Genomic DNA, 17,709 nt, shown 5'->3' on the forward strand with positions numbered 1-17,709 from the left:
GAGCATGTACTTTGTGAGACTTCTATATTTGGGTCTATACAGATGTCATGACAGGAGAAAGATCGGGGGGAATTGCATCTGTGCTGGAAGGGATGGGAGTTTGTCCTCTGTCATAGAACTTCTACTTTGTGCTTTGATTTCCTTGTTTGAAATGCAGTGGAAATTATGTTTGAATGGTATGTTCTGGTGTTAACCCAAATATTCTGTAGTTTGGATAGCAAAATATGTCACAAGCTAGGTTCAAAACTAGTATCTTGCTCTACAGGGCCCAGAAAAATGTACCTTGATTATTGCATCAATATTTTTAAAACATTTGGTCTAGGTTTTGTGGAGAATGCCACCAGTTTCTCTCACTAGTACTAGAAAGTACTTGGGGTACATTACCCTTGCACAAGTCTAATCTGAGGTAAATACAGCAGTAGGCTTTTGAAGGGAAAGCCCCATATTGTGGTTTAACCCCACTGACAACTAAGTACCACGCAGCTTGCTCACTCCCTTCCCCCTGCAGTGAGATGGGGAAGAGAATCAGGAAAAACTCATGGGCTAAGGCAAGAACAATTGAATAATTGAAATGAAGTAAAATAACAACAGTAACAACAACAACAACAATGTACTGAATAGGGGAATAAAAACAAGAAGAAAAAAGCAAGTGATGCACAACACATTTGCTCACCACCTGCTGACCAATGCCCAGCCAGTCTCCTAGCAACAATAGGCTGGCCCCAACCATCCCCCCCCATCCCCCCAGTTTAAATATACTCAGTGTGACATTCTATGGTATGGAATATCCCTTTGGCCAGTTTGGCTCAGCTGTCCTGGCTCTGCTCCCTCACAACTTCTTATACCCCTCCAGCCCTCTTTCTGGCAGGGCCTGAGAAACAGAAAAGTCCTTGATGTAGTATAGAATTGATCAGCAACAACTAAAACATCAGTGTGTTGTCAACATTATTCTCATACTAAATCCAAAACACAATATTGTACCAGCTTCTGAAAAGATAATTAACTCTATCCCAGCCAAAACAGCCCCACTATTTGTTGCTGGGTTTGTATCTGACAACTTTATGTGATCTTAACTAACTTATTCTTGTGTCTGATTCCACAGGTATACAACACTAGTTAGGCAGATACGAACTCAGCGTATCTTTTTCACACTTAAGTCTCCCTGTGACCTTTGGCCTCAGTTGTGGGGAGAATGAGTGCATGCATTTGAGGTAAGTATTGCATCAGAGAAATGAGTTGGGAAATTATGAGTTTAAAAAGTCCACCAGAAAGAAACTAAATAATTTAACTATCAGCTTAATCATGCAATGCTGTGAGTTCATAACAGGTGAAGCAATTTTGATGTGATATGGCAAATGCCTGTGCTACAATCAAATATACGCAGGAAACATAATGAAATGTTTGTTGCATAGACACAAAATGAAAACAGAAAACAAATATAAACCCCAGAGTTAAGGAGATTTGTGAAACCAAGACTGTTTCTTTTTAGAGGAGAGAATGGTTTTGTCTAGCAAAGTGGCCTTCTTTCAGCTGGGGTAGAGTTAATTTTCTTCCCAGTAGCTGTGTGCTTTGGATTTGGTATGAGAATAATGTTGATAACACATTGATGGTTTTAGTTGTTGCTAATAAATTTTGTACTAATTAAAAGACTTTTCAGTTTCTTAGGCTCAGGGAGAGGGCTGGAGGGGCATAAGAAGTCTGGGAGGGAGCAGAGCCAGGACATCTGATCCAAACTAGCTAAAGGGATATTCCATACCATACAAAGTCATGCTCAGTATCTAAACCGGAGGGAGTTGGCTGGGAGGGGGGACATCACTTCTCAGGGACTGGTTGGGCATCGGCCAGCAGATGGTGAGCAACTTTATTGTGCAGCACTTGGGGTTTTTTCTTGAGTTTTATTTCTCCTCCTTTTTTTGTTATCTTCCTTTTCATCACAAATTCTTATTCTCATATAATTTTTTCACTTTATTTCAAATACTGAACTGTTCTTATCTCAGCCCACAGGTTTTACTTTTCCCGATCCTTCTCCCCTTCCCACCTGGTGAGGGGTGGGTGGGAAGGGAGTGGACAAGCGGCTGTGTGGTACTCAGTTGCTGGCTGGGGTTAAACCACAACATGAAGTCATCTGTTATGACAGGATTCTTAATTCCAACTTTTCCAATGTCCATGACTATGAAGAAGTGAGTAGGTTCCTCCCTGTGGGAATTATTGTGTACACTTATTTTCAAGTGCAAAGGAATCCAATTAAGGTGTTGGATGCTTCTTTTATTATCTTTGTATAGATAATAATAGCAGATTATGTAACAGAAAGGGTAAAATCACAAATCCAATGTAACAGAATAGATAATACAAATGGTAAATCTCTGCAACAAAATATCTTCATATTTGATAATTGGATATGATCATACGATCTTACCTCTGGCTAAGTAAAATTTAATATTGTTTATTGGCTACTTATTCACCCCAGCTGTTTCTTTTTAATATTTGCCTATTGGAAGTCCCAGATGATATCACTTTTTCTCATTATCACATAGAATCATAGAATTGTTTTGGTTGGAAAAGACCTTTAAGATCATTGAGTCCAAATGTTAACCTAACACTGTCAAGTCCATCACTAAACCATGTCTCTAAGTGCCACATCTACAAGTCACCAAGTTCTAGCTGGGCTTTGGCCATTCTACTTTTCTCTCTGCATAACTTTGTGACATCCTTGTAGTCCTCCAGAGTTTTCTGTCCCTTCTTCCAAAGGTCATAAACTCTGCTTTTTCCCCGCCCCGAGTCCCAGCCAAAGCTCTCTGTTCAGCCAGGCCAGCCTTCTCCCACACTGCCTCGTCTGTCAGCACAGGGGGACAGACTGATCCTGCACCTTTAAAGACTTCCTTCTTGAGGAATGTCCAGTCTTCCTGGACCCCTTGGCTCTTCAGAACTATCTCCCAAGGGACTCTGTCAACCAGGCTCTTAAGTGGGATGAAGTCAGCTCTCCAGAAGTCCAAGGTAGCAGTTCTGCTGACCCACCTCTTTTCTTCTCTGAGAATTGAAAACTCTCAACATCTCATGATCTCTATGCCCAAGACATCCTCTGACCACCACATCACCCACCAGCCCTTCCTGGCTGTGCCAGTAAGTTGTCTTTCACACACTCCAGAAACCTCGCAGATCATTTCCTCTCCACTGTGTTGCATTTGCAGCAGACACTAGGCACATTGAAGTCCCCCATGAGAACAAGAGATAGCAATTGTGAGACTTCTCCCAGCTGCTTGTAGAATGTTCCATTTGCCTCTTCATCTTGGTTGGATGGTCTATAACAGACTCCCACCAGGGTATCTGCCTTGTTGGCCCTTACCCTGATTCCTACCCATGAACATTCGACCCTACTGTCACCATCATTCAGCTCTAGGCAGTCAAAACACTCCCTGACATACAAGGTTACCCCACCGCCTCTCCTTCCTTGCCTGTCCCTTCCAAAGAGTTTATAGCCATCCGTTGCAACACTGCAGCCATGCAAGTTATCCCACCATGTTTCCATGACGGTGACTATGTCATACTCTTCCTGCTGCATGATGGTTTCTGGCCTCTTCTGTTTGTTGCCTGTGCTGCACGCATTGGTGTAGATGCACTTCAGCTGGGCTATCGATTGCACCACCTTTTTTTTGGGAGAAACCCTAATTCCTATGTGACCATTCTTAGGTACTTTGTAGTTTCTAACACACCAATAACCTTTGCATCTATGCTGCTTTGTGGATCTCCATCTCCTACCTCCACTGCTATGGCAGACCAAAGGGCCTTGCTAGCACACCCTAACTCAAATATTGGCATGCTGCTGCCAGGCTTATCCTTAGTGAGCTTGGTTTTATCCCTTTCCCCCTTCAAATCTAGTTTAAAGGTATTTCAACAAGCCCTGCTAACTTCTATGCAAAGACCTTTTTCCCCTTTGAGACAAGTGTACCCCATCTGTTGCCAGCAGGCCTGGTGTATAAACTGAGCTATCATCAAAAACCCCAAAGTTCTTCTAGTGGCACCATGCTCAGAGCCAGGTATTGATCTGCTGGAAAAAAATATGGAACACTTCACGAATTTGCATGTCATGTTACTTTTCATATTTATGTCAGGATACGTCTTGTATTTATTATCGAAAATAGTATATGTAAGCCTTCTAAAAGATTTGTTTTTAATGGTTAATCTACAAAAGATGTATTTTAATGTTGTAGATGATCAGCTGGTACATTGTAGTAAATCACACTTGATGTACTTTTTTGTATTCCTTATTAAAGTAGAAATGAGAGACATAGGGTGAAAAAATCAAAAGTATAATTCAGAAAAAAGATCATTCTTCCTTCTTTCATAATTTCTTGCATATTATAAAGACCTTTTTTGCTTGGATATTTCTTTGAATTAAAAACGCCATGCTTGTATTTTCCAACACTAGTTTCTGCTTCTGTAACTCTAGTGCTAGATAGCTAAGAATAAACTTGACAGCCTACAGACACTTTGAAGAAACTTTTTGCGTGTTGCTTGAATGGTTTCAATGAGATGGAAAAAAGGGGCGGGAGAAGAAAGCTCCCTTCGATGCTTCTCTACAAATTCAGTGGAAACTCCTGTTGTTTCTGAGTATTTCACAGATATTGAACAGCATGCTAAAAACATAGGGGGCCTCTCCTGAATCCCATTGCTTTTGGCTTCAACAGTGACAATTGAGTCTCTTTTTTGTGTGTGTGTATATTAGAGCAATAAAAAGTAAAAGGTTGTGGAAGCATCTGCTGTGGTTGACTGTTTTTGTCAGAAATATTCACTGTGGTTGCTTGTTGTCTTTTGCTGTATTTCTATTACTGTCTTCTGACCTTTAAAGATCTTCTGAATGCTGTTAAATAATATGGGAGCTAGCTGATAAACAAATGACAGACAGAGCAATCCTACCCTGTGGTGTGCAAGTCATTGCCACTCTCTAACCTGGCCTAGTTCAAATAGCTGGTTTTTGCTTGCTTAATACCAGTCATGTGAGATGGGAAACAAATCTTCTGGAAGACTCTTTAACAAAGCCCAAAACAACTTGTTTTCATTGTCCTTAGCTCTCTGAAATGCTGTCTCCCCTCTAATTTAACAGTCAACCTGCTGGTACAGTAGTTCTAGAACTGTTGAGTATTTATGAAATAAACGTGGAGGTGTGGAATATCTAACCTGGTAAATGACGTGTAAGTCACAAGTAACATGGAGCTTAATGGATCTCATTAAATACAAGAGATAGTTGAATAGGTGCTAGCTGAAGGCTATCTGCAAACTCAGTAAGTTATAGTGCTATTACTTTAGTTGTGTTATTGTTTTGCCCTTTATGTAAATCTTCAAACTGATACACTGTATTAATTTTTTGCATTTGTTAATAGATGCTCACACTTTCTATCATTAAAGATTTGTCATGTAGGTCTGCTAGGTTAGGGGAGGTGTGACTGGCCCCACTTCTCCCCATCTCCCCATCCTATCCTCTTGCTTGGGATGTGAGTGAATATTTGGAGATGAATTGTGCTTCTCCAGGATATGATCTTTTCCCATTCATCTACAAAATTAGCATATAAACCTAAGAAACAAATTACTTATCAAGCTGAGCTGTTTTTATGAAGCTGCTAAAAACTCTGAATAGGGTTGGCTGCAGGTCCACTCTTTTGTTTGCTCTTTGAGTGCTCAGAATGAACCTAATTATGTGTTATCCTTCATGTGCAAAGGGCAGTACTCTCTGATGCACAGATTCTTCATTTTGTCATTTCATTCTTTCTGTTCTTGCCTCAAGTGACTGACCATAGCCTATATCTGACTGTATTTTCTGAGTCATTGCTACACTAACGTTCCAAGGTACGGCTGGTGAAGGCAATTATTTGAAGTATTGTATTCTTATAGGAAATCTATGCCAGTTTAGAACGAGTGAGATGCAGGCAACCCATAATGATGCACATCAGGTTTTGACATGCTTATTCAGCACATGGTACAAGTAGAATTGTTAGAAAGGTAAATAGATTCACTCTACACCTACTAAACTCTTACCAGTGTCTCAGTCATTGATAGTTTGGGTTTACTTTTATTTCTCCATTTGCCACATACCAAGAGACCCCGCATTGCTTCTGTTTTGTTCAATAAAATGACTTCTACCTCTGAAATATTTGAGTGCCTTAACAACAGTTTTCCTCCTCTTCTTTTTCTCCTTCCACCCCTCAGGAGAGATAGACATGAGTTAGTTCAAGCCAGGTCACAATCTGGTGTGCTTAACTTATGCACAGGAGTGGATTTCTCTTGAATTTCTGAAATAGTTTTTGAAGTTTGGATGGTTTCAGTGGCAGTAAGTAAATGGAAAAGGGAGAACAAAACCACTCTGTGTTTTTTTTTTTTACATTCTTGAAATGAATATGTTCTTATTCCACAAGACGAGACAAAATGAACTTGAAATCTATATCTTTTCCTATATATGCCTAATTTCAGACAGTATGTGCTTCAAATTAGGATAGGGAAAATGGGTAAGAGGGAGAAGATTATGGGGAGGGGATGGACATAGCAAATTTCAACATGAGTTACTCTCACATTTTTTTCCATAGGTAAGTGGGAAGTCTGGGGACTTGATGACTTCTACAAAATCATGGCAAGCTCTTCAGAGAGCCTTGTCACAGCTCAGACCTGCAAGGGCTGCTATTGCAAGGCCTTTCTCTTCCTTCTTGCTGCCTGGCTGATTTTTCCTCTCTTTGTTCCTGCTACAGCCCTATTGTAGAAACGCAGACTGATAACCCTTTGCAGCAGATCTGCAGAGGAGCGCTGCACTGACATCAGAGAAGTGCCAGCTGAAGGCCAGGTAGGCAGAAAGGGACAGCCATCCAAAAATGTTTTTCTGATCTAGAGAAGTGGCTGAATTTTCCAAGCTTTATCTCTCAGCCTTTCCTGTCCCTGGAGGCCTGACAAGTAGTTCTGACCAGGCCCTCCTTCCTCTGCACTCAATACACTCCTGCTTCGAAAATCTTGCTGAAAAGGAAAAACTTGCTCATAATAAAATGCTTGGGAAAATGATTGCTGTTAAACACCTCGGAGGGAGCGATTCACTCTGCCACCATACATAATAACATCACCTGCTGTACTGCTTCTGAAATCCTTGAGCTATTTTTACTGCATAGAGGGAGAAATAAAAGGTAATATAAAGCATAGCAAACACTGATTAGTAAATTGATGTCTCAGCACCACTAAGACTAGATCAATATCTGAGTCCATGGGTAAGGTGGTTTCTTTATGAGCACGTAAAAAAAAGAAGAGAAAACATAGTGCAAAAAGTGTCAGAATGGGTGGGGTGAAAGATAGTACTTCAGCTGCTTTGTGCCAGACTCATATGAAATTAACCAGCGTAGTGCATAGTTTCCACCAGGGATACTGAAGAATTACTGCTGATACTGAGTCTTTTTTTTTTTTTTTTTTTTTTTTAATCACTCTTTCCTACCCTGCCATCGGAATTGTTTAGTTGAGAGGAGGGATTTGATTTTACTAATAGATGCAGACTTAATGTTCACAGCAGCCTCCAACCTGATATACAGGTGCTCTCAATTTAGCAGGTTATAAATTTCTGTCTTTCCTCTATTTCAGATACTGTGCTATCAGCATTTTTGTCTGGTTTTGTTTTATTTTACATAATGCCTTTTAAGAGAGGTAGCTAAGGTTCAGAGAGATACAATGCAGCACCATAGGATGGCCTGAAGTACATTGCATAAACCTTCACCTTTCTTCCAACGGCATTCTTGCCTAACAACAGAACAGTGTGCTTGAAGATTTCACAAATGAAATGAGAAAAGAAAAATGCAGAGGGTAGTACCATTGTTCGTTGATGTTAGTTCAAAGTGGGGCTACTGGCAATGGGTCAGTCAGTGTCGACTTACCCCTTTCCCTCAGAGCAGCCCTCTTCCCCTTTGTTCTAAGAAGGACTGAATGTGTTAGCAGTCTCATTGTGGCCCAACCAGAAATAAATAACCAATTTCCTTGACTGCAAACCTGAGGTGCTTTTGACTAATGCTATGACTTTTCAGCTGAGAGGGTGAAGTCTTGTGAAGGATGGGAAGTTGTGACTGCTGCAGTTGGTTGCCATGCCTAGAAAACCCTTTGCTTGGCTACAATTGTTCTGTGCTGGGCTCCAGAAAAAGAGGGCAAACAGACAATTGCTACATTGTTTGATGGCACAACCTTTTCATAGCATGCCTCCTGAACACAACTATACTGCAATATGCAGAGCACATTGCTCTATGATACGCTGGATTTAGATGCCAGCAACAGGGAATGCAACATGAGAGAAAATTTCAACCAAGTAAAGAAACTTAATATTACCAACAAAGCAGAGAACTCCCCAGACACAAATCAAGCTTGATAGCACAAGCTTTTATACGAAAAAAATTTCAGAGGCCTTTTTTAATAGATGATTACCTCATGTGTTAGGATTACAAGGGCTTAAAAAGTTTTGTTATAAATCTTGTATTGTAGATGTAGCAGTCCAACCATGTGAATTACTTCAAATCAATGGCTACGGTTGCATCTCTCTTCCCCAACTACTACATTTTCTTGTTGGATGTAGAAGTTAGAAAGGCAATACCTTGTGCAAGTTAAAGTTGCATGAATTTGTTTACCTCATCAGTTTGAAGTTCATAGAAGAAGTAATTAGCATGAATAAATTATGAAATATAATTCAAAGAACTTATAAGAACGACTATTGACCTTTTGAAGAATAAAGGATGCTGAAGCCCTTGTGCTATGAAAAATGTGAAGACCAATAATAAGAGTTGAAAAGTGAAAATAATCAGTCTGCTAGGATTAGGAAAATTGCTTTTCCCTTCAAAGGCTGTTCATGTCTAGCGCAAAAATTTTACATTGGAAGAAACAGCTGTTTATTTAAAATCACAGCTTGTCAATAGTAATGGCTAAAGCTCTCAACCCAGTAAATCAGAAGATTTCACTTGTACCAAGGAAATCTGGTAGAAGAGAAGCTACGGTGTTAATTACCAACAGACAGGTAGAGGTGCATGTGTATAATCAGTGGAAATGTATATCTCTATCATGGTTAGTGAACAGTTAAACTCTTAGTCCTGAATTTGTCCTTGTGCATATTAGAAATGGGTTCATTCTGGAGTAATTAAAAGAAACCCACAAAGAATCCAAGTTTTATGACAAGGGCTTGCTGCTTTTTTTCTCCCCCCGTCCCCCCCCGTCCCCCCCCGTCCCCCCTTGTGTCTCCCTCAGAAGGCAAATCTCCCCATTGTTGGCTTCAAATGATTGAATTTATCTTGCCAAATACTGGATAGCTGCACATAGTCCTCTACAGCACAGGTGATAGCTGTACTATGTGTCTTTCTGATAAGACATGACACATGCAGTGATAATTCATCACATGCTAAATAAATATGTGAAATAGACAAGATGCATCACACTGTAGAACTGTCCAGTTCTCTCTGTTACGTGTAAAGGAAGACAAATCAGGCAGATGTACATGTCAGTATTGTAAATACCTAAAGCTAGGGTAGATGTAACGCCTTTGGACTGTTTGTTACAGGCTCATATTGACTGTACAACTCCTTTCTGCATTTTATTCATTCACTCAGATGGATTATCCTAATTTTAACTTCCTGAGTTAGTAGTTCTATTTCCCATGCTCATTGGTTGCTCTACCATAAGTCTTCCACTCTTCACCAGTCTTGGCAAGTGCTTCTTTTTGTCTTGTCCATTCCTGCAGTGATAGAGTAAACATTTGCATTGTTAGTTATTACTTAGCTCCTGTTCTTCATATTGTTTTTCATGGTAACCTCACCTAGTTTCTGAGTGCTTGCATTATTTAGAATACAGTTTCTGAGAATGATAAGAAGAAAAAAGAACTTTACACTAAAGGCAGGTGGATATTAGAGTCAGAGAAACAACGGTGATGATACCTCATTTTCAATTACTCTTGTTCTGATTGTTCCAATTGCACTACCTGTCTTACAAGAGTTCTGTCATTTTTTGAAACTTCCTTAAGGTAAAACATCTTTTCTAATCTGTAGTGACTTACTGTAAGGGGCAAAGAAAAGCAGCTTTTGGAATAAAGCACAAGGATTTTGGCAGATGGGGCAAGATCTGTAGTATTTAAGCTGTAAGTATGATACAATAATGGAATTCAAGTTTGACCAATAGTTATAGCTATGGTGTAGCTGTGTATGATACCACGGCTCTGCCTGTGTCCCTGCCCCATGCAGGTAGTCCTCATTTCCTTCTCTCTGTGTAGTTCACACATAGGGCTGGTTCAAGATAATGGACCAAGAAGAGGTAAAGGCATTATTCATGGCCACCTTCACAGAAGAGCAACTGATCAATTGGTAAAGAAGCTTGTGGGGAAGACACCAAGCAGCCCTGGATCCCCACCCTCGGGAGTCCCACTGTGCTCAGGCAGCCTGTTAGGCACTTTTCATATGCTGAGATTCATTAATTAGAGGTCTTGATGGTGATATCTGGGGCAGTCTACATCAAGGATGTCCCCAGACTGTTCCTGCTGTGGAAGAAGGTTATGAACAAGCCATAAGCAGATTTTAAATACTCAGTAGAAACTCTCTCTGCCTATGTAGAAAGGGTCCCATAAGACAGCCTTCTCTATGCCATTGGAGATAATTAATAGAGAAAAATCATGTGTATGCTGGAGCAGTTGCATAGGACCATAGGTGAGCTGGATCATAATTGACTAGAACTACAGTTTGACACATCTTATTTAATTCTGCTAAAGATACTGCCACAAGTATGCTTGTAATGGACTCTCCTGTCAACATCTGGACAGTGAACAGTCCATGCATTTGAGAGATTCAGTTTACCATGTACATATTACCCTATAAATATCTGTATCCTCAGGAAAGTCAGTGTGAAACATTATCCCGTAAGAAACTGATAAAGCTCTTTCCATTTTCCCATTTAAGATAATTTGAATAGGTGGCAAAATGGTGACCTCCACAGAGGAAGAATGATCCAGATGTTAAGGTGTTAGCACAGAAGTCAGTGTCATTCTTTGCTTTATCGCATTTATCTTTGTGACCTTGAGCAAACTCTTCTGTATCTTGGATAATGGGGGCTGGATAAGTACCATCAATAGAGAAGTACCTCTGCAGGGAGAAGATTAATAGTACTTGAGGACTCCTTAATCTCTTAGACAAAAGCAAAATGAAGTCTAGTGGCTGGAAGAAGTTCAAAGTAGGAATAAAAGGTGAAATTATTTAGAGGTTTTTGGACTGTCTCAAATGGTACACATGATTAACCAACCAAAAATGTTTGTATGGATTGTATCTTTTTCATTTTTTAAGAAAAAGTTAAGGAATATAGTCTATTCTTATAACAAGTCAAACTACCACTTACTTCAGTATTTTAGTGAAAGACTTCTTTTAAGGCTGGATTTTTCTCAAGCCCATGTTTTAGCCAGTGGAAATTTCCAGCGACTTTGAGAATAGTTTTGTTAAGAATCCATCTAAAATAACACAATGAAGTAAATTTTGCTGAAAGTAGCAAAAGACCATTTAAACCCACTTTTGTACTTACATATTCCAGTGCAACAGATCTGGTTAGGCCTAAGTATTACCTAAACACACCCACCTTCCCACTGGCACTCCGTGAAAGCATTATTTCAGATCTACTCTTAGTAAAAAATTAATTTTCAAAAGTTAGGAAGGTGAACTTCTAAGAATGAATCTTGATAAGACATAAGAGTGTGCATCTTTGTTTGTAAAAGATACAGCATAAGATGTTAATCTTACTTAATTTAAATAAAAGACCACAAATTCCTTGTTTATTCCAGCATAAACAACGTCATTCAAAACTGCCTTAGAATGTAAGGTATAGGATTATTGTTATAGGAAGGTGGATTGGGGCATTTGACAAACTAAATGGTCTGGCTCATGTAATTGCAGACAAAATAACTGTACTGCAAGTATTTAGCATTATTAATAAATGCAGGACATTCTGTTCATTCTAATTTTCATACATCAACTTATAGGAAGAATATAGACAAAGGTGGAATGTGGAAAATGCATATTGTGCTGAGGCTTACCAGTTAGCTTGATACACAAAAAGGAGAAAAGAGTGAGTTTTGCATGTTAAATATTTTCAATACAAGGCTTAGAATTTTTCAGGAAATTAATACAGACTTTGGTTAGTGAGTAGCATGCATAAAATTCTTCTGACACCCAGAAGATGTTGGCCTATGGTTGCTAACTCAAACAGAAAAATATGCCAGTAAGCAATCACATTCTGGAATTATACATGCAAACCATTGAAAGGTATACATATGCATGAGGAAATGGGAGGCTATCTAAGGCCACTGTAGTGTCAGGTGCAAGGGAGGGAGACAAGAGTGTAGTAGGGAGAGGGCTGGCAAGGAAGAACTAAGCACACAAATAGTCAATGTAACTTTGCAGCTTATTAATTTAGTTCAAATTTCTGGTCATGGAAGCTTATGAGAACTTAATAGTGGGATACATTTCCTTAGTTTGAAGTTTGCTCAATGAGACAGAAATTTTTGTAAGTCAAAAGGATTTTCTACATTATCTCTGGCATTTTGATGCTCTGGGGCTTCCTTTTTGATGGCCCCAAGCATTTGAGTTACTGTGGTACAGTGCTGATGTATGGAGGACCAAGTTCTCAGAGGCTGGGTTTAAATTCTGTGGAGATACAGAAGAAAGGACTGACAGACTGTAAACTGATATATTCTGCAGCAAACTGGCTTTGCTGAGAAGGCTTCAGTCCAAGTACTATAATGAGTTTTGGGGGGCTGGATCTTCATTTATGCTAAATCAACTTCCATCGTTCCAGCAGGCTAAAGGAGCCTTGAAGGAAGTACAAATGTAGTTTATGCCCAATGTAAAATCTTGGAGTCTACAGGAGCTTTTTAAAATGGTATCTGTGTAACTGGAGAATTTGACCCTTTGTATATAACTGCTAGTTTAATCTGTGGAGTTGTGCTTTAACTGGTGACAAAACCAAAACAATCTACACTTTCTGTCTATAAGTGTTCATAAGTAATGAAAGAGTACAATTTAAGAGTGCCTGGCATTGACTATTCTTCACAAAAATAATAATAACAAAAATAATAAATTAATATAAAAATAATGCTTTCATTGTGCCATATGCAAAAACAAACAAAAGAGATCCTGGGGTGTGGGACTTACAAAAATGGCCTTATTTACACCATCTTCCTTACTGTTCTTGTGCTTTCTGTAATATGAATGCTAGAAACTGCAGGGGGACAGTTGTCATGTTTAAGCTGGACAGATTTATTTGTGGTTTCCTTACTCTGTGAAAACATATTATCTACATAAAACTCTCTTCTGAAAAGTAGATATTTCAAAGCAGCTTCTTTGCTGGATGATTTAAATGGTCTTTTGCTACTTTCAGTGAAATTGACTTCATTATGTCATGACCATAGGTAGCTTTCTGTGAACTGGCAAAACTGAGAAACAGGGGCAGAGATGGAGCGGGTGCCCCAGCCCCCCACCTCCTAGACCGGGAAATGTTAAGGCCCTGAGGAGTGGTAGCTCTGGCTCAGTGTTGGCAGGGCCAGGAGTGAAGTTGGCCAAACCCCCACATGTACAAATGCAGCCCCCAAGGGACACAGGAGACCAGGAGCACAGTGACCAGAGCAGGCAAACAGGGCCTGGCACATCAGCCAGAGCGTTGTATGGCCACTGGTGCAGGAAGGGCGCCATCCCCCTGACAGCTGAAGAGGCAAATCCCACTATCGGTCATCATCATCCTTCAGAAGAAACCTTGCCATGGTTTCCACTTGGCCAAAAACTAGCACCTTAAGGTGTGTGGTGACCCAGACGGAGCTTCCATGTAAGCAAGAAGCTGCCCAGGTCACGGGCCGCAGGGATTGCCTGAGCCTGTCACTGCTGCTGGAGGGTGGCTGAGATAACACCCCTGTGAGGTGTGGCCGGGTGGATGACCTGCTCAGCCTGGTGGCAGAACTGAAAGGGAAAGTAGGAAGGTTAAGGACTATGAGGGTGAGTGAGAGGGAGATAGACTGGTGTAGCCACTGTCTACCATCGCTGAGACAAATCCACCAAATGGACACATCACAAGGAGCAGAGGCTCCCCTAACTACTCACCAGCAGGCAGGTGGAGAAGTGCTGAGTGATGGGAAGAATGGAAACAGGTCCCTGCTCAGAGCAGCAGGTGAATTGCCCCCCGAGCTACTGCACCTTCCTGGGTACCCCTATACAATATGCATGCAGCTCTGGAGCCTAAAGACCAGAATAATTATGATATGGATGAAAGCCTGTCCAGGTTGGAGGAGTTGCCTAAGAAGAGTCAGTCAACATCACACAGTGTGATCATCTCTGCTAGGAAGAAAAGCTAGGTGGATGTTATTGATGACTTCACTCTGATTGAAATGGAGGACCCAACATGCCGACCAGACCCAATCCATAGAGGAGCCTGCTGCCTCCCTGGGGTCTGGGTAAGGGGTGCTACTAGAAAACTCCCTTGTCTGCTACAGCACTCTGATTGATAACAATTACTGGTCTTTCAGGTGGGCAATGATGAAGTCCAAATGACAGGAAGTCTGGGGGCAACCAAGAGAGACCTCAGGGCCTTGGAACAACTAGTTGAGGGATCAGAAGCACAAGTAGTGTTTTCTTCTCCTATCCTGCCAATTGCAGGGAATGATGGTGCAAGTAATTGAAAAATCACACATATCAATACCTGGCTCTAGGCCTGGTGTCAATGGCTAAATGTCAGTTTTTTTGATCATGGGTCAGTTTACATGGCAGCAGGCCTGCTGGCAACAGGTGGGTTCACCTGTCTCAAAGAGGGATAAATATCCTAGGTCAGGAGTTAGCAGGGCTCATCAAGAGAGCTTTAAATGAGAATCAAAGAGGGAAGAGATTAAAATGAGCCTGGGGGCATCACGCCAGGGTTGAAGGCAAGATCGATAGCACAGCTGAAGTCCATCTGTAACAATACCCACAGCACAGGCAACAAACAGAAGAGGCCAGAAACCATCATGCAGCAGGAAGAGTATGACATAGTCACCGTCATGGAAACATGGTGGGATAACTTGCATGGCTGCAGTGTTGCAACGGATGGCTATAAACTCTTTGGAAGGGACAGGCAAGGAAGGAGAGGCGGTGGGGTAACCTTGTATGTCAGGGAGTGTTTTGACTGCCTAGAGCTGAATGATGGTGACAGTAGGGTCGAATGTTCATGGGTAGGAATCAGGGTAAGGGCCAACAAGGCAGATACCCTGGTGGGAGTCTGTTATAGACCATCCAACCAAGATGAAGAGGCAAATGGAACATTCTACAAGCAGCTGGGAGAAGTCTCACAATTGCTATCTCTTGTTCTCATGGGGGACTTCAATGTGCCTAGTGTCTGCTGCAAATGCAACACAGTGGAGAGGAAATGATCTGCGAGGTTTCTGGAGTGTGTGAAAGACAACTTACTGGCACAGCCAGGAAGGGCTGGTGGGTGATGTGGTGGTCAGAGGATGTCTTGGGCATAGAGATCATGAGATGTTGAGAGTTTTCAATTCTCAGAGAAGAAAAGAGGTGGGTCAGCAGAACTGCTACCTTGGACTTCTGGAGAGCTGACTTCATCCCACTTAAGAGCCTGGTTGACAGAGTCCCTTGGGAGATAGTTCTGAAGGGCCAAGGGGTCCAGGAAGACTGGACATTCCTCAAGAAGGAAGTCTTTAAAGGTGCAGGATCAGTCTGTCCCCCTGTGCTGACAGACGAGGCAGTGTGGGAGAAGGCTGACCTGGCTGAACAGAGAGCTTTGGCTGGGACTTGGGGCGGGGGGAGGGGAAAGGATTATTTATGACCTTTGGAAGAAGGAACAGGCAACTCTGGAGGACTGTAAGGAAACTGGAGGACTATAAGAAAGTCACAAGGTTATACAGGGAGAAGATTAGAGGTGAAAGCCCAGCTTGAGCTCAGGCTGGCCACTTCCATAAAAGACAAAAAAATGTTTTTATGAATACATTAGAAACAAATGGAGGGCCACGGATAATCTGCATCATTTATTGGATGTGGCGGGGAATGTTGACACAAAGGATGAGGAAAAGGCTGAGGTACTTGATGCTTTCCTTGCCTCAGGCTTGAATAGCAAGACCAGTTACCCTCAGGGTACTCAGCCCCCTGAGCTGGAAGACAGGGATGAGGAGGAGCAGCATGAAGTCCCCACAGCTCAGGAGTAAATTGTTAGTGACCTGCTGCTCCACTTAGATACACAAAAGTCTATGGGACCGATGGGGATCCACCCGAGGGTACTGAGGGAGCTGGGGGAGGAGCTCGCCAAGCCACTCTCCATCATTTGTCAACAGTCCTGGCTAACTGGGAAGGTCACAGAAGACAGGAGGTTAGCCAGTGTGATGCCCATCTGCAAAAAGGGCAGGAAGGAGGATCCAGGAAACTACACACATCAGCCTGACCTCGGTGCCAGGGAACGTTATGGAGCAGATCACCCTGAGTGCCATCATGCAGCACATGCAGGACAATCAGGAGATCAGGCCCAGCCAACATGGGATTATGGAAGGCAGGTCCTGCCTGACAAACCTGATCTCCTTCTATGAAAAGATGACTCACCTAATGGATAAGGGAAAGACTGTAGGTGTTGTCTGCCTAGACTTTAGTAAAGCCTTTGACACCATCTCCCACAGCATTCTCCTGAAGAGATTGTCTGCTAAGGGCTTGGATGGGTGTACTCCACAGTGGGTAAAAAGCTGGCTGGACAGCCAAGCCCAAAGAGTGGTGGTGAAGGGAGTTACATCCACATGGCAGCCGATCACAGGTGGTGTTCCCCAGGGCTCAGTATTGGGGCCAGCCCTGTTTAATATCTTTATTGACAACCTGGATGAGGGGATCAAGTGCCCCCTTCAGTCAGTTTGCAGATGACACCAAGTTGGACAGGGGTGTTGACCTGCCTGAGGGCAGGAGGCTCTGCAGAGGGACCTGGGCAGGCTGGAGCGATGGGCCCAGGCCAGTGGTGTGAGGGTCAGCAGGGCTCAGTGCCGGGTCCTGCCCTTGGGTCACACCAGCCCCACGCAGCGCTACAGGCTGGGGCAGAGCGGCTGGAAAGGGCCTGGTGGGAAAGGGCCTGGGGGTGCTGGGTGACGGCCGGCTGGGCAGGAGCCAGCAGTGTGCCCAGGGGGCCCAGGCGGCCAGCAGCACCCTGGCTGGTGTCCCCAGCAGGGTGGCCAGCAGGACCAGGGCAGTGACCGTCCCCCTGCACTGGGCACTGCTGAGGCCGCCCCTCGAACCCTGTGTTCAGGTCTGGGCCCCTCTCTGCAAGAGGGACGTAGAGGGGCTGCAGCGTGTCCAGAGACGGGCAGCGGGGCTGGGGAAGGGGCTGGGGCACAGGTCTTGTGGGGAGCCGCTGAGGGGGCTGGGGCCATTTAGTCTGGAGGAGACTTGGGCGACCTTATTGTTCTCTACAGCTGCCTGAAAGGAGGCTGTGGTGGGCTGGGTGTCAGTCTTTTTTCCCAGATAACTAGTGACAGGACAAGAGGAAAAAGCCACAGAAGGTTTACATTTGATATCAGGAATATTTTTTTCACTGTAAAGTGTGGTGAAGCACTAGAACAGGCTGCCCAGGGAGGTGCTAGAATCACCATCCCTGGGGGTCTTTAAAAAAATGCATAGGTGCTGTGCTTAGGGACATAGTTCAGTGATGGACTTGGCAGTTAATGGTTGGACTTGATGATGTCAA

The 17,709-nt window shown here is 42.6% G+C and overlaps 1 long non-coding RNA gene across 1 annotated transcript in view; it reads left to right on the forward strand.

The window, feature by feature from the left end:
* LOC308056989 overlaps positions 1 to 17,709 on the forward strand; it is a 56,364-nt gene that overhangs the window by 24,945 nt on the left and 13,710 nt on the right. The window contains exon 2 of the long non-coding RNA XR_013925061.1: positions 1 to 17,709. This exon is cut by the window's left edge and continues 23,520 nt beyond it; it is cut by the window's right edge and continues 13,710 nt beyond it. This is a non-coding gene — a long non-coding RNA (uncharacterized lncRNA).

Source organism: Falco punctatus (genome assembly GCF_963210335.1).
Source record: "Falco punctatus genome assembly, chromosome: Z".
Taxonomy (NCBI): domain Eukaryota; kingdom Metazoa; phylum Chordata; class Aves; order Falconiformes; family Falconidae; genus Falco; species Falco punctatus.